This window comes from Balaenoptera acutorostrata, chromosome 3 (genome assembly GCF_949987535.1).
Source record: "Balaenoptera acutorostrata chromosome 3, mBalAcu1.1, whole genome shotgun sequence".
Taxonomy (NCBI): domain Eukaryota; kingdom Metazoa; phylum Chordata; class Mammalia; order Artiodactyla; family Balaenopteridae; genus Balaenoptera; species Balaenoptera acutorostrata.
In genome coordinates, this window is record NC_080066.1 from 81,767,004 (window position 1) to 81,785,424 (window position 18,421).

An 18,421-nucleotide genomic window follows, 5' to 3' on the forward strand; every position below is an offset into this window, starting at 1 on the left:
ATTTAGTTAAATATTATATAAACCAAAGTGTGAAAAGAGAATTGTTTCTCTGAAAGCTCAACTGAATGTTTTGGAAAGACTTGCTAAAGGCAAGCCACTAATAAATATTGCGATCAGATCATTGTAATTTCTATCATAATAAAAGCAAAGGCTTTGGTCCTACGTAAAAAGATTGATGAATGAAAATGGATTTATATGTTAAAACAAAAATTTTAATGAGTGCATCACTTTATATAATTCTCTCTCCCTACTGTTATTTTATTCATTTACTAATTGCTCTCAATTATGTCAGATACAAGGGCTCTCATTGTATTATTCTGATAAACAACACTGTCTGAATTCCCAGTATCACCCCGTCCATTCTTTTCAGCCTCTCACTTGATTATGAAGAGGACTTGTAAGTGAATTAATTAATATGCTTTCATCCTACCTAGCCCGCTGTGTGACAACAGGAGTAGGAAAGGAGATGTATTCGACTGCCTATGTTAGGACTCCTCTCTGTCTCTCTGAAAATAATTAAATCTACAAAAGTCAGAGATTTAAGGATCCTAAACATTCCCATTTATTTTTTGTCACCTATGAAACTTTTCTCATCTTTCTGTCAACTTTGTATTCCTGAGTCTGAATAAATACAGTATCTGAAACCTCTTTCTCTTCCCCCTTTGCCAATAGATCTCAGCCACTAGAACTATTTTTTGTTGTTGTGGAAATGTACTGGCATACAATTCTATAACTTCTTGCTTAAAATTGTGCAAATTGAAATAGCATTCCAGAGCCCAGCTTTCTGGAAAAATAGCAGTGTTTCAACTTTTTTTCTTATGGTAGGAGGGAATTTTGGAGAAAAGCATCATAGAAAGGGGTTAAATATGATTCAGTTATGGACATATATGCTGGTCTCCTGCCCATCACTTTCTTTCTTGATACATGTGAAAATCGTCTATTTTTCCCTTCACAGTATGTATAGAGAAAACTAGAAGTGAAGAGTAAAATAGGAGATGGTCAAGGTGCAGAGTTTCTTTCTTTTTTAAAAAAATGGCTTTCTTGATATATAATTCACATATCATACAGTTCAACCATTCAAAGTGCACAATTCAGTGGTTTTTGGTACTTACCATAATTTCTTCTTCCAGTTTTATTGAGACTGTAATTGGCATATAGCAATATACAAGTTTAAGGTGTACAGCATAATGATTTGACTTACATACATCATGAAATGATTACCATAATAAACTTAGTGAGCATTCATGATCTCATATAGATACAAAATAAAAGAAAAAGAACAAAACTTTTTTCCTTGTGATGAGAATGCCTAGGATTTATTCTCTTAACAACATTCACATATAACATACAGCAGTGTTAATTATATTAATCATGCTGTACATTGCATCCCTAGTATTTATTAGCCTTATAACTGGAAGTTTGTACCTTTTGACCACCTTCATCCAATTCTCCTTCCTGCCACCTGTCACCTCTTGTAACCACAAATCTGATGTCTTTTTTTCTGAGTTTGTTTGTTTTTTGAAGTATAATTGACCTACAACACTATGTTAGTTCCTGGTGTACAATATAGTGATTTGATATTTCTATTCATTACAAATTGATCACACAATAAGTCTAGTTACCATCTGTCACCACACAAATTATTATTATTGACTATATTCCCTGTGCTGTACATTTCATCCCCATGACTCATTTATTTTGTACCTGGAAGTTTGTACCTCTTAATCTCCCTCACCTTTTCACTCCCCCCTCCCCCCTCCCCCCTCCCCTCCCCTCTGGCAACAACCTGTTTGTTCTCTGTATCTATGGCTCTGTTTCTGTTTTGTTATATTTGTTCATTGTTGTTTTTTAGATTCCATATATGAGTGAACTCATATGGTACTTATCTTTCTTTGTCAGACTAGTTTCACTCAGCATAATACCCTCTAGGTCCATCTATGTTGTCACAAATGGCAAGATTTCATTCTTTTTTATGGCTGAGTAATATTCCATTGTACATATATACCACATCTTCTTTATCTACTAGGTTACTTCTATATCTTGGCTATTGTGTACATAGGGATGCATATATCTTTTCAAATTAGTGTTTTTGTTTTCTTTGGAAAAATATCCAGTAGTGGAATATGGTAGTTCTACTTTTTAATTTCATGAGGAACTTCCAAACTGTTTTCTGTAGTGGCTACACCATTTACATTCCTAGTGAACAAGGGCTCCCTTTTTTCCACATCCTCACCAACATTTGTTATTTGTTGACTTTTGGGTAATAGCCATTCTGACAGGTGTAAGGTGATATCTCATTGTGGTTTTGATTTGCATTTCTCTAATAATTAGTGATGTTGAACACCTTTTTATGTGCCAGTTGGCTATCTGTATGTCTTCTTTGGAAAAATGTCTGTTCAGGTCCTCTGCCAATTTTGTATTGATTTTTTGTATTTTTGATGTTAAATTGTGTGAGTTCTTTGTATATTTTGGATATTAACCCCATATCAGATGTATCATTTGCCAATATCTTCTTCAATTCAGTAGGTCTCCTTTTCATTTTGTTGATAGTTTCCTTCACTATGCAAAAACTTTTTAGTTTGATTTAGTCCCATTTGCTTATTTTTGCTTTTGTTTTCCTTGCCTGAGGAGACAGAAGCAAAAAAAAAAAAAAAAAAAAAAAGTACATTGCTAAGACCAGTGTCAAAGAGTGTACTGCTTATGTGTTATTCTAGGATTTTTATGGTTTTAGGTCTTACATGTAAGTCTTTAATACATTTTGAGTTAATTTTTATAGATGATGTGAGAGTAGTTCCATTCGATTCTTTTGCATGTAGCTGTCCAGTTTTCCCAACACCATTTATATATGAGGCTGTCTTTTCCCCATTGTATATTCTTGCCTCCTTTGTCATAGATTAATTGACCATGTAAGTGTGTGTTCATTTCTGGGCTCTCTATTATGTTCCCATGATATATATGCTTGTTTTGTGCCAGTACCATACTGTTTTGATTACTGTAGCTTTAGAATATAGTTTGAAATCAGGGAGTGTGTTTCTTCCATTTTTGTTCTTCTTTCTCAAGACTGTTTTGGCTATTTGGTATCTTTTGTATTTCCATACAAATTTTAGAGTTATTTGTTTTAGTTCTGTGAAAAACGCCATTGGTATTTTAATGTGGAATTCATTGAATCTGTAGATTGCCTTGGGTAGTATGGTCATTTTAACAATATTCCTTCTTCCAATCCATGACCATGATATATCTTTTCATTTGTTTGTTTTTCCTTCAATTTCTTTCATCAGTGTCTTATAGTTTTCCAAGTACAGGTATTTTACCCCCTTGGTTAGATTTATCCCTAGGTATTTTACTCTTTTTGATGCCATTGTAAATAGTATTTTTTAAAAAATTTATCTTCCTGGTTGTTTGTTGCCAGTGTGCAAAAACACAGAAGATTTCTATATATTAATTTTCTATCCTGCAAATTTACTAAGTTAATTTATTAGTTCTAATAGGTTTTTGAAGTTGTCTTTAGGATTTTCTATATAGTGTATCATGTCATCTGAAAACATTGACAGTTTTACTTCTTCCTTTCCAATTTGATTTCTTTGATCTCTTTTTCTTGTCTGATTGCTGTGGCTAGGACCTTCAATATTATGTTAAATAAAAGTGACAAGAACGAACACCCTTGTCTTGTTCCTGATCTTAGAGGAAATTCTTTCAGCTTTTCACTGTTGAGTATGATGTTGGCTGTAGGTTGTCGTATATGGCCTTTTTTATGTTGAGGTATGTTTCCTCTATACCCACTTTCTGGAGAGTTTTTATCATAAATGGATGTAGGATTTTGTCAAAAGTTTTTTTTCTGCATCAATTGAGATGATTATATATATATATATATATATATATATATATATATATTTTTTTTTTTTTTTTTTTTTTTTTACAGGAAAGTAGGATTTATTGGTGGGCACGAGTAAAGAGGGGACAGTGCCAAGGTACTCATGAGTGCAGGTCCCACCATTTGTCGAGGGGCTCATGATTAGAGATGTATTTGACCCCACAGCCATCTGGGCTGATACACTTTTCTGCCACCATGTTTTCGAATACATCCACATTAAATTTAGTAAATGTCCACTTCTTAGAGATGTGGATCTTTTGGTGGCAAGGAGCTTGAACTTGGTCGTGCATAGGGCCTCAATCATATGCTCCTTGTTCTGTAGCTTGATGTGGATGAACATGATGACTTGGCCAATGGGGACCTTGGCCACTTTTCATGGGGCTTTTCAAAGGCACCCAGCATACCTGTCTGGAGGCTAGATTGGGGAAATCATGTCAGACTAAATGTCAATTGGAAAGAGCTATCTCCAAGGTCCCTTAGGGCCACCCATTCAAGCAACAGGCTGCATACATTACTGAGGAGGCTGCTGTCTGCAGCCATTGCATACTGGGTCCCTAGGTTATATGATTTTTATTCTTCAGTTTGTTAATGTGATATATCACATTGACTGATTTGCAGGTGCAGGTATTGAACCATCCTTGCATTCCTGAGATAAATCCTACTTGGTCCTGGTGTATGATCCTTTTAATGTACTGTTGAATTCAGTTTGCTAATATTTTGTTGAGGATTTTTACAACTGTATTCATCAGGGATGTTGGCCTGTAATTTTCTTTTTTTTAAATATTGTTGTTGTCTGGTTTTGGTACCAGGGTGATGCTGACCTTGTAGAATCAGTTTGAAAGCATTCCTTCCTCTTCAGTTTTTTGAAATAGTTTGAGAAGGATAGGCATTAACTCTTCATTAAATGTTGTGTAGAATTCCCCTGTGTAGCTGTCTGGTCCTGGCTTTTGTTTGATGGGAGTTTTAAAAATTAATGACCAATTGCAATACCAGTAATTGGTCTGTTCATATTGTATATTTCTTCTTGATTCTGTCTTGTGAGATTGTATGTTTCTAGGAATTTATCCATTTCTTCTAGATTGTCAGATTTGTTGGCATATAATTGTTCATTGTATTCTCTTATGATCCTTTGTATTTCTGTGATATTGATTGTAATTTGTCCTCTTTCATTTCTGATTTTATTTATGTGGGCTCTCTTTTTTCTTGGTACGTTTGGCTAAAGGTTTGTCAGTTTTGTCTATCTTTTCATGGAACTAACTCATTTCCATTGATCTTTTCTATTTTTTTTTTTTTTAGTCTCTATTGCATTTATTTCTACTCAGATTTTTATCATTTCTTTCATTCTACTAACTTTGGGCATTGCTTGTTCTTCTTTTTCTAGTTCCTTTAAATGCACAGGTTATTTATTTTAGGTTTTTCTTGTTTCATGAGGTCAGTATGTATTGCTATGAATTTCCTTCTTAAAACTGCTTTTGCTGCATTTCATAGATTTTGGGGAGTTGTTTTTCCATTTTCATTTTCACAGCAGTTTTTGATTTTCTCTTTGATTTCTTCATTGACCCACTGATTTTTTAATAGCATGTTTTTTGGTATCCACGTGTTTGTGTTTTTTTTTTCTTGTAGTTGATTTCTAGTTTTGTACTGTTGTGGTTGGAAAAGATGCTTGATATGATTTCAGTCTTCTTAAATTTATTGAGACTTGTTTTGTGGCCTAATATGTGATCTACCATGGAGAATGTTCCACGTGCACTTGAAAATAATGTTCATTCTTTTGCCATTGGGTGTAATGTTTTGTATATATGTATTAAGTTTATCTGGTGTAATGTGTTGTTTAAGGCCAGAGTTTCCTTACTGGTTTCCTGTCTTAATGAATATATCCATTGGTATAAGTGAGGTATTACATCCCTTACTATTATTGTATTGCTGTCTATTTCTCCTTCTGTTTCTGTTAATATTCGCTTTATATTATTAGGTGCTCCTATGTTGGGTGCATAAATATTTACAAATGTTGTATTATCTTGTTTGATTGACCTCTATCATTATGTAATGCCTTTCTTCATTTTTTGTTGTAGTCTTTGTCTCAAAGTCTACTTTGTCAGATATGAGTATTGATACCCCAGCTTTCTTTTCATTTCTATTTACATGGAATATTTTTTTCCGTATCTTTTACTTTCAGTCTTTGTGTGTCAGTTCTGCAGTGAGTCTCTTGCAGGCAGCATATATAAGTCATTTTTGTTTTTGGTCCATTCAGCCATCCTGTGTGTTTTGATTAGAGCATTTAGTACATTTACATTTAAAGTGATGATTGATAGATATATAATTATTGCCATTTTATTAATTGTTTTCTGGTTGTTTTTGTAGTTCTTCTCTGTTCCTTTTGTCCACTTTTAGTCTCTTTTCTTGTGGCTTGATAATTTTTTTTAGCGTTATCTTTGGGTTTCTTTTTATTTTCTGTGTATCCATTATAGGTTTTTAGTTTGCAGTAATCATGAAGTTCATAGCTATTGATATATATAGTAGTTTATATTAATCTGATATTTGCTTATATTCGAACACATTCTAAAAGCAGTTTTACTTCGTCCCCCACCACCACACATTTTATGTTTTTGATGCCATATTTTACATATTTTTTGGATATAGCTTTCTTCTTTGTGTAGTCCCTAAATACTTATTGTAGTTATATAGTTGATTTTATGACTTTTGTCTTTTAACCTTCATGTTAGCCTTTTAAGAAGCTAATCCTCTGCCTTTATTATATATTTGCCTTTACCAGTGAAATTTTTTCTTTCATGTATTTTCTTATTTCTAGTTATGAGATTTTCTTTTCTGCTTAAAGAAGACCCTTTAACATTTCTTGTAAGGTTGGTTTAGTGGTGATGAACACTTTTAGTTTTTGCTTATCTGGGAAGCTTTTTATATCTCCTTCAATTCCGAATGATATTCTTGCCAGGTAGAGTATTCTTTTTTTTTTTTTAATTTAAAAAATTTTTATTATTTATGGCGTGTTGGGTCTTCATTTCTGTGCGAGGGCCTTCTCTAGTTGTGGCAAGCGGGGGCCACTCTTCATCGCGGTGCGCAGGCCTCTCACTATCGCGGCCTCTCTTGTTGCGGAGCACAGGCTCCAGATGCGCAGGCTCAGTAATTGTGGCTCACGGGCCTAGTTGCTCCGCGGCATGTGGGATCTTCCCAGACCAGGGCTCAAACCCGTGTCCCCTGCATTGGCAGGCAGATTCTCAACCACTGCGTCACCAGGGAAGCCCTAGAGTATTCTTGGTTTGAAGTGTTTTCCTTTCAGCACTTTAAATATATCATGCCTCCCTCTCTGGCCTGCAAAGTTTCTGCTGAAAAATCATGTGATAGCCTTATAGAAGTTCCCATGTATGTGACTAATCGTTTTTCTCTTGCTGCCTTTAAAGTTCTGTCTTTATCTTTAACCTTTGCCATTTTACTTATGATATATCTTGGTGTGTATCTCTTTGGGTTCATCTTGTTTGGGACTTCCTGTACTTTTTTTCCTGGATATCTGTTTCCTTCCCCAGGTTAGGGCAGTTTCCAGCCATTATTTATTCAGATAAGTTTTCTTCCCTTTTCTCTCTCTCTTCTCCTCCTGGGACCCCTATTAAGAAAATGTTATTGTGCTTGATGTTGTCCCAGAGGTCCCTTAAATTATGCTCATTTTCTTTAGTTTTTTTTTTTGGTTCTGCTGTTCTGATTAGGTGATTTCCACTATTCTGTCTTCCAGATAACTTATGTGTTTTTCTGTATTGTCTAATATGATGTTGATTCCTTCTAGTGTATTTTTCATTTAAGTTATTGTATTCTTCAGCCCTGATTGGTTCTTCTTCTATTTTTTCTCTTTGTTAAAGTCTCACTGTGTTCCTACATTCTTCTCCATGTTTGGTGAGCATATTTATGACCATTCCTTTGAACTCTTTATCAGGCAAATACTTATCTCCATTTCACTAGGATTTTTTTTTTTTGGTGTGTGTGTGTGTATGAGTTTTTAATCTTGTTCTTTCATTTGGAACATAATCTGCTGTCTCCTCCTTTTGTTTCTTTCTGTGTTTGTTTCTATGAATTAGATAAAACAGTTATTTTTCTCATTCTTGAAGTTATGGCCTTGTGTAGGTGTGTCCCCTATGTACACTGTGATTGCTGGGTGGCTTTGGCAGGCAGGCAGGGGCTGGAGTGGGCATAGGCTGGGGTGTCCTGGGGCATGCCAGGCTGGGGCCACCTTGGCAGTGTGGCTGGAGCTGGAGTGGATGTGGCCTGGGGGGGTGGTGTTCCAGGTTATACTAGACTGAGCTGGGTCACCTTGGCAGAGTGGCTGAAGCTGGAGTGGGTGTATGCTAGGGGCATATTGCAGCAGCCAAGGCAGGTTGGCTAGAGTGCCATTTACTTTTAACTGCTACCTCTGTTCTGGGACTCAGAGTGAGTGAGTCTGTGCATGAGTCCTTTAAGAGTGGAGTCTCAGTTTCCTGAAACTCTCCTGCTCTCTGGGACATAAGTCCTGCTGGTTTTCAAAACCAGATATTATGGGGGCTCATCTTCACAATGCTGGTTTCCAGGGCTGGAGTGCCTGATGTACGGCTTGAACCCCTTGCTCCTTAGAGAGGACCTCTGAATGTGTGATATCCTCTCCTGCTTATGGGTTACTGTGCTAGATGTATGGGTTCTGACTCAGTTGTGCCTCTGCCTCTCCTACCTATGTCAATGTTGTTTTTTCTTTATGTCCTTAACTGTAGAAGAACTTTTCTGCAAGTCTTCAACTTGTTCTCAGGGAATGGGAATGGGAAAAATAACTGTTTTGGCTAATTCATAGAAACAAGCACAGAAAGTCAAACAAAAGAAGGAGACAGCAGAATATGTTCCAAATGAAAGAACAAGATTAAAAGCTCTCTCTCTCTCTCTCTCACACACACACACACACACAATACCCTAGTGAAATGGAGATAAGTATTTGCCTGATAAAGAGTTCAAAGGAATGGTCATAAATATGTTCACCATATTTAGAGAAGAATGTAGGAACACAGTGAGACTTCAACAAAGAGAGAGAAGATATAAGAAGAATAGATCAGGGCTGAAAAATACAATAACTTAAATGAAAGATACACTAGAAGGAATCAACAGCATATTAGAGTTGTAGTTTTGGTGTATCCACGGGCGGAGGTGAGCTCAGGATCTTCTACTCTGTCATTTTTATCCCTCCCCCAAGAGGTTAAGCAACTTGCCCAAAATCACACAGTAAATAAGCAGTAGAGCAATATTGTGTAGGAATGTTTATATTTTAACTAGTAGTCAAAAACCTTGGATCCAATTCTGATTTACCACTAGTTAATGACTATATGACCCTGTATAAATCATATAAGCTCTGCAAGTCTGTGTTTTTATGGGTAAGATGTGAAGTTGGAATACTCAGGGTCTTTTGCTTTATATGAATTTATTTAATGTTAAGAATAGTAGAATACAGACAACTGAATAAGCAGGGAAGATGTTTCTCACTTGAACATAATATTTTCCCTTATAGCAGAGTCCAAATGATTTTCCATTTTAAATAGAGAAAGTAGATCTTATCAAGTATTTATAGAAACTGCAGATTGCTCAGACATGTAATCCAATACCTCATTTGATACCAGTAAGAGGCAAGTTATGCCTCAAACTTTAACACATGCTTAAGCCAATTCAGTGAATAAAGGAATATCTGAAAATGGCTCAAGTTTAAAGGAAGCCATATGTTTATTGAATGATATGACTTTGGGGACCACTTGAGAAAATAACGGTTTTCTAAAATCTTCACAGTTAAGCCTAAAGCATGCATCCTTACAAATGTAAATTCTTTTAGTTATCAATGGTATAGCATACCTCTATAAAAACTAAAGGGAGGAAAATGGCCAACTGGAAATGTTGATATTACTTCTTGACAAGGACTCATTACTGTCATGGAGCCCTATGTGTTCTTTTCCACTGAAAAATTTTAAGCACCAGAAAAGTTTAAAGAAGAGTACAGTTAATATCTATATACCATACACCTATATTCAACAATTGTTAACAGTTTACCATATTTTCTTTATCCCTTTCTATATCTAAGTTTTGGTAGAACCATTTGAAAGTGAGAAGCAGATATAACTTGCTCCTGTATACATTAGCATGCATCACTTTAATAATAGGATTATTCTCCTGCATATACACAATACTGTTATCTAAAATAAAAATAGTTTTATAATGTTTATATCCAGTCCACATCCTATAATACTCTATTCTATAATATTTGATGTCCTGTCCAATATTTAGTATCCAGTCCAATTTCTCCAATTGTCCCAAGAATGTCATTTAAATCTTTATATTTTGAATGAGGATGTAATCAAGATTCACACATTGCATTTGGTTGTTATGGATATTTAGGATCTCTTAATTGAGAACATCCCCCTGCCCTCTTGTTGTTGTTGTTGTTTTGGTGGCATTGATTTATGAAGAGTCCAGGCCAGTTGTCATGTAAAATGTCCCAAATTTTGGATTTTTTTGATTGCTTGTTTATGATGTGATTGAACTTGTACTGCTATTTCCTATACTGTCTGTAAATTGTAAGGTAGGTCTGGAGGCTTGATTAGATTCAAGTTAAACCTTTTTGGAAAGAATATTTCACATGTATTGTATATTTTTAATTGCATCACATGACACATGCAAGGTTAGGTTGTCCTGCTGTTAGAAACTCAAGGTTGGCTATTTGGTTAAGGTAACTACTTATGCTCTATTGTAAAGGTATATATATATTTTGATTTGCAATTTGCAAGTAATCTATGGGGAGAGACTTTGTACCATGGGACATTTTTTCACTCAATGGTTTTACTGTCCATTGAGGATCCTTGCCTAAATCAATTTTTAAGGTAGGGGTAGCAATGTGGTGATTTTCCAATTTCCATTATTACTTTTACATTTATTATGAAATAAGAACTTTTTTTTCTCCCCTTTTTTTGCTCTCTTTCTTGAGTTTCATTATGGTTCATGGATGGCTGTTTACTCAGTACATTATATTCATTATGGTCATTATTCTTTTAGATGCTCACATTTGTTTCAAAGGCCAGTGGAAGCCTCTTCAAGCTGGCTCTGGGTCTCTTAGTCTTCGAGTGCTTCCTTGCTTTTTAACATAATGAGATGCCCTAGGCTAATCTTGTACATTTCCTTCCCAAGACCTAAAATCAGCTGATTTTCCCAAAGAACCCCAGTATATGTACTAGTGGAAAATTAGAAGCCAAGATCTAGGGGCTAGATATCTTCATTCCTACTGAACTATGATTGCTTTTTGACTCTTTTCAGTGGACAGAGATAGGAATATATTTTTAAAAGTCATGAGTTCATATCCATGTTTGTAATTAGATTTAATATTACAGCATTTTTCTTAGTTCTGTTTCCTTTATTATTCATGTTTTCTCAAATATATGGAGTGGGGGAAAAAAAGGATAAGGAAGGGACAAGAGGCAATTAAGGGAACAGTTTCAGGTAGAGTGCCACAGGGGGAAGTTTCAGCCTGATCCTGCAGGGGAACTCTGGAGGTTAAGTTCATCCTGCAGGTGGGAGGGTCACCAGCTTTCACTCCCACTCCCAGGCAAGGGAGCTGGACTTTTATCCTCAACATTTGTCAGTAACTCTCAAGAGCTTCTCCCAGGGAAAGTAAATTCTGAGGCACTTGGTTCTCTGCAAGTGTAGGTGAGGGTCTGACACTGTCTGCTACAAATTATAACTCTGGTTTAGAATGGAATTACTTTCCTAGCCATCATTTTAGAAAAACAGCCATAAATACTGTTATTAATCAACCATAAACAATAGCTCCATCTATATTTAATAAAACTTTCTAACGGGTATTTAAAATAACCAAATAACCACATAAATGTGTATTTCAGATGAGACTTATCATTATGTGCAATACAAAGTTCTCTTTAATTCCTGCTTTATTTCTACTTCAACAAATCAGAATTCACTGTCATTAAGGTCATGATATTTATAAGGGGTTCTCTCTGAGGAGAATTTTTCGGGGCTGGGACCTAGGACAACTTGGAGGATTTTGGGAAACGAATTCAGAAATTTCTGTTTTGTTGTCCTATTCTCATTGTGGATTTTCCTGTAGGAAAGAGACAGTAAAGACCACTCACGGGCTCTTATATATTGCCTTGGAAACAGCCTTTCCATTTCCTTGAGCTGCCATCTCAATGGCAGCAATGGCAGCTTCACCTTGATTCTTGACAAGATTCAGGCAGATCCATCTTCAATTTGCATGAGTCAACTGATTTTCATTGACTTGTCTCCTTCTTTACTCCTACCACGTACCATTGTTTTCCAGCATCAAAAAGACAAAAAACTCTGGGCAAGTTTAGCTTGTTAAGTCTCTGAATCATAAATTCCTTTTCTGCAGCAAAGTCTGTCCTTTGCCCTAACAAAGAATCATGATCACTTCCTTAAAAAATGAAAATGCATAAAGTATTGGAGCAATTCCCCCCCCAACCCCAAACTGACATAATGGGGTTTACCTCTCCCAGTGAGCATTTGTTTTTTCTTCAGAAAGTCCTCTTGGGAGGCCATTTACTTATTCCAAATAATTTAGGAATTCATTCTTCGGGATCATCATCTAAAATGCCGTAGGTTGGGTTCCCCAGAAGCAGACACTTTCAGCAGAGTTTGAGGTGACAGATGTTTATTAGAGCTCAACTCCTGTGAAGGGATGGGGAAAAGCAGGATTGGGTAGAGGGAGAAATTGAACTGTGATGCAGGCCTGACAAAGACTTGACTGACCTGGGGCAGACAGCTATGGGGCAAGACTTGCTTGTTAGGGTGTTTTGCTTCAGGCCACAATGACTGTGACTTTATACTCCTCCTTGCTCAGTCACTGGAAGCAGGCTGTCCCCAGAGTGGCATGACCTTGGGCAAGGAGGCTCTTTGCAACTGAAGCAGACCCTGCAGGAGCTGACAGCTGGAAGCGGCACGTGGGGTGGGGACACATATATTCATGTCTAGCACATAGAAACAGTTTCAAGCCCAAGGAAAAAATCTTATTACAATATTGTTACATCTCTTGCTCAGCTTTACTGAATGTGAGGACTGAAAGGTTTATAGAGACTTTCTGGTCTAACCACTCCCCTCTCCCCCACATTTTAGTGATGCCTGAAATTGCTCCCCTGAAACACTGCACTGACATAAGGTGGCACGATGCCTTCCTGTACCCCACTTTCCCCACCCAGCTACCACCCTTCCTACTCACCTCCAAGGAACACAAATGACTTTACCACTTCACAGGTATATTTTCTCACTTAGATTGGCATAAGAAGGGACAAAAACTTGAGGGAAAGAGAAGAGAAGGAAGGTTAAAATTGGGAGGAAAAGATTCTTTGGGGTTATAACCATGATTTGTGAGAAATACCCAGAAAAGCCTAGATCAGTCCCCAAATGCTGTTGAGTAATTGGAGAACAAAACAGACTTCATGAAAAGGTCCTCTGTCTTTTTATTTTAAATTTTATTGAAGTATAGTTGATTTACAACGTTGTGTTAATTTCTGCTGTACAGCAAGTTGACTCAGTTATACCTTTCAACACTTTGTTGGAACTCTTGCAAAAATTATGTAGAGATTTGTTTGGGGAACCTAAGGAAAAAAATGTTTTAAAGGTCTTCCTTCACTGGTATTAATGGCCAGATCTAGGAATAGGTAGGTCACCTCCAACCCGCATTCTCTCAACAGAGTAGCTGTGTGACAGTTCTCATAAACCATTCATTCATTTATCCATCAAGTGATTTTTGAATGCCTATTACGTGCTGGGCCCCATGCCAGGCCCAGGAGACAATGGGGAACTGCACTATGGCATAAACTGGTTCACAGCCAAAGTTGGCCAACAACTTCAGCCAGAACTTCTGGCTGTTTCCCTCCAATTTTGACATCTTTTTCCAGGTTGTGCTACACCTATTAATTTACCTGAAGGTATTCTAAAGCTCAGTGTGACAGTTTTATTTCTGTTTTGAAACATTTCACTTTTCTTAATCCAAAACCTCTCCTTCCAGCGTCTGAGGGAAGCTGAGGATTGGCTTTCATTGTTTATTTTCCTCCCTGTCTTCTCCCTTTTTTTCCTTCTCTGTCTGCTCCTCTCTCCTTCCTTTGCTGTTTGGGCTGGCAGTCAGGATTCTAAGGAGGGACGGTGCTGGTCTGGAGAGGGTGAGGGGGTGGGAAAAGGAAAGGGAGGATTGGGGGATGTCTTCTGAGGCTCGCAACAGGAAGCTGGTGGACTGATTAAGTCCATTAATAGTAGTAGCTAATGATTCTATAACATCAACCATGTGCTAGCACATACGTTAACTCATTAAATCCTTTTAACAATCCAGTAAGTTAAGTTCTTCTGATATTTTTAAATCCCTACTTTATAGATGAGATCAACATACAGAGGTCCACACAGATAATTGTCGGAGTTAGGAATGAGTTTAAGTTCTTTACTCCACACTCTAAGCCACTACACCCAAGTACCCTTTGAAAGTGAGGGCAGCTGTCTGCTGAGGCACCTCTAACTCAGTGCTTCTCAACTGGGGGCAGATACTGGGGGCATCTAGTGAGTAGAGACCAGGGATGCTGGTAAGCATCCTACAGTGCACAAGCCAGCGCCCTATAACGCAGAAGTATCCAGCCCAAAAAGTCAATAGTGCCAGCTGAGAAACCTTGCTCTGTCTGGATATATACTCCCTGTGAAGCCTGAGCAGAAAACCACAATGTGACTGCTATCTATCTTTGGCAAGAAACAAGGATGGTTATAAATGCAACCAAATACTTCACTGGCTTTTAGCATTCATTCATGTCATACTGTTGACTTATATAGAGCCACTCATTACCTTAACTCCTTGGAGGTAGTTTCCCCCTCCTTCATTAATTACTTCAAGGTACATGTTGCTTATATTTTTCAAAAAAATTTTTTTGAACCAAGATGTAGAACCTTAAGTTTGGCTGTTTAAGTTTCACCTTGTTTGTTATTCCCTATTTTTCCAGGGTCCATCTTTCTGAACCCTGATTTTGCTTTCCAGTATATAGACTAACACTGTCAACTTGGTGCCACTGGCAGACATAATAATTATGATTTCTGTGTCTTCATCCATGCTGCTAATAAGTTCTTAGAGGGGGCCACCAACTGAGCCCTGGAACATACCACTAAGCGCTGTATTTCAGAGCACTGTTTCATGAATGCACATCTTTGCATCAGCTATATCAGTGATATCTGGGAAACTTAAAAATAAATAATTCCTAGGCCCGATTTTGGACATTCTGTTTTCCAGTACTCTGTTTTCATGAATCATGCATCTTTAAAGCACTTCCTAGGGTTGTGATTTTGATCAGCAACAATACTGGGAACCATTGTTCTAATTTGACAGTAATCCATAGCTTCAACTGGCAGTGAATCTCCCTTACCTATTTTATCCATATTTCTCCTTCTAAAGATGGATGTATATTGATGAATTATGGCCTGTATAGCAAAGGAAGTAATGTTGATTTGCAATAATATGGGACCTAGAAGTGCATTGTGATTTGTAGGCATTAAAAAAGTGTTTGCTAAGTAAATGAATGAATGACTGACTGACTAAATGAATAAATGACCAGTTGTGGTGTCTTATGCAGTCTTTAATTTCTAAATGAATATTTGCTAAACAATGACACCAAATTTGCTGGTCTATAATTTCTGGAAACCAAAATTTTCTCTCTCCTTGTCCCTGTCCCTCTTGGAAAACTGGTACAACATTTCCTCTCTCTCACCTTCAGGAGCCTTTTTCATTCTTCATGACTTCTCAAATCATTGATGGTATAAGCACTTTAAACGCCCTGAAGGTAATTCATCTGGATTTGAGTGGTTGGATTCATTTAAATAGCTGGGCAGAACATTAATTCTCTGTAATGTTGGACTTAGTTCTTCCCACTCAGTATTTGTTTTCTCCTTTCTGGTTTGGAAATCGTTCTCCCTGGTGAGATGGTTTGCAAAATAAGAATTCAATTGCATGGTTCTCTCTGTTTTGAATCATCTTCCCTAATTAGTGATTCTACTCCATCCTCACTTAGTTTCTCATCGGCAACTAAGGAAAAAAAAACCTCAAACAACAAAACTCAAAAAACTTTTTTTTTAAAGCACTGTTCACAAGCCCCATCTGATTCTTGGCCAGTTTTGCTGACACTATTTTTCCAAGTGTGTGGCTCTAACTTATTCCCTAATTAAGTACCTCTTCCTCCTTTTATAGACGACGGTTTCTCCACAGTGACACAATTGACATTTGAGCCAGATAATTCTTTGTTGTAGCAGCTGTCCTATGCATTATAGGATGTTTAGGAGCATCTATGGCCTTTATTCAATAGATGCCAGCAGCAACGCCTGTGATAACCGATAATGTCTCCAGAACATTGCCAAATGTCTCCTGGGGGGTAAAATTTCTCCCTGTTGAAAACCACTGCTATAAATGTTATAAAACAAAAACAAAAATCCAAAACCTGAACCCAAGTGTAGATGCATTGAAATATTTGTTTCTACTCCACAATTAAATAGTTAGAGTTTTACTTCCTAGAGTATTGCTTTATCCTTAAAAATGGCAGTGGCTGTTTTTAGTTTAGGATGGAAGAGATGGGGTACACATACTGAAACAGGAGGGAAAGGGGCAGGGCACAACTTTTAAAAGAATAACATAGCCATAGGATATGACAAAAACTGGTTAGAACTAACTAGATCAAAGATGGCGGAAGATTCCACTTCCAGTAGATGCTGATCCTCATTATACACTCATTGTAATACATTAGCATCTAAATGACACACCCACCAGTGCCATGACAGTTCTCAGGCCAACCATAAAAGGTTAAAAAGTGGGTGGTGGCCTACTTCCTGGAAATCCCCACCCCTTCTCCAAAATAATTGTAATAATCCTCCCACTCATTAGCCTATGAAATTACCCAGCCCATAAAAACTAACCACACCATATTTTGGGGCCTCTAGCCTTCTAGACAGCCCACACTCTGTCGAGTGTGTTTCTCTCTAAATAAATCCACTTCTTACCTATCACTTTGTCTCTCACTGAATTCTTCCTGCCACGAGACATCAAGAACCTGAGCTTCATTAAGTCCTGAGACCAGGTGCGTGATGTCAATTAAAAGACCATGGGTTCAAGTCCCAATCTGAGTTACATGGTTTCAGCACTACCACTCTCCCATATGGTAGTCACTGCAGGCATCACTAGTTGGTCTTTATTTTTTTTTAAATCACTGAGCTGTATGCTGCCTCATAGTCCCTCTCATTACTGGGCTCCAGGCAGACAATTGATTGGCATTAGAGTATGAAACGGAACCCATTCACCACCCATTCATTTTAGAGTTTCTTGTAGGACATCCAGGATTTTTCTTTGAACCCTCTCGAAATTTGGTTCCTAAAACCTGGGGCATATGCTTGACTATACCTAATGTCTCATTTCTTTATCGTCATAAATCCCAAGTTGAGAGGGTTATTTTCTCACAATATTCCTGTCAGTTTTAACCAGTTTTTCCCTGTTGATCAGAATCAAGTCCAGAGTAACAAATCCTCCTATTGCTTCTTCTAATTTATGAGAAATGAAGTAAACAAAATCTGTCAGACTATTTTTCATCTATCATACTGGCAAAGCTCAAAACTGTTGAAAATATACAGGGCTGACAAGGGTGTAATGAAATGCATTATAGAAAATGATACAACCTTTTTGAAAGACAAACTGTTAATATCTATCACATTTCTAAAATATGCATTCTCTGGCCATCATCAAAAAATCTACAAACAATAAATGCTGGAGAGGGTGTGGAGAAAAGGGAACCCTCTTAAACTGTTGGTGGGAATGTAAATTGATACAGCCACTATGGAGAACAGTATGGCAGTTCCTTAAAAATGAAAAATGGAACTACCATATGACCCAGCAATCCCACTACTGGGCATATACCCAGAGAAAACCATAATTCAAAAAGAGTCATGTACCACAATGTTCATTGCACCTCTATTGACAATAGCCAGGACATAGAAGCAACCTAAGTGTCCATCAACAGATGAATGGATAAAGAAGATGTGGCACATATATACAATGGAATATTACTCAGCCATAAAAAGAAACGAAATTGAGTTATCTGTAGTAATGTGGATGGACCTAGAATCTGTCACACAGAGTGAAGTAAGTCAGAAAGAGAAAAACAAATACCGTGTGCTAACACATATGTATGGAATCTAAGAGGTTCTGAAAAACCTAGGGGAAGGACAGGAATAAAGACGCAAACGTAGAGAACGGACTTGAGGACACAGGGAGGGGGAAGGGTAAGCTGAGACGAAGTGAGAGAGTGGCATGGACATGTATACACTACCAAACGTGAAATAGATAGCTAGTGGGAAGCAGCCGCATAGCACAGGGAGATCAGCTCAGTGCTTTGTGACCACCTAGAGGGGTGGGATAGGGAGGGTGGGAGGGAGATGCAGAGGGAGGGGATATGAGGATATATGTACACATATAGCTGATTCAGTCTGTTATACAGCAGAAACTAACAT

At 37.3% G+C, this 18,421-nt stretch overlaps 1 pseudogene; it reads right to left on the reverse strand.

Annotated features, from left to right (window-relative positions):
- Positions 1 to 4,329: 4,329 nt before the first annotated feature.
- Positions 4,330 to 4,452, reverse strand: LOC114235617 (small nucleolar RNA SNORA70; annotated as a pseudogene).
- Between the last annotated feature and the right edge of the window lie 13,969 nt (positions 4,453 to 18,421).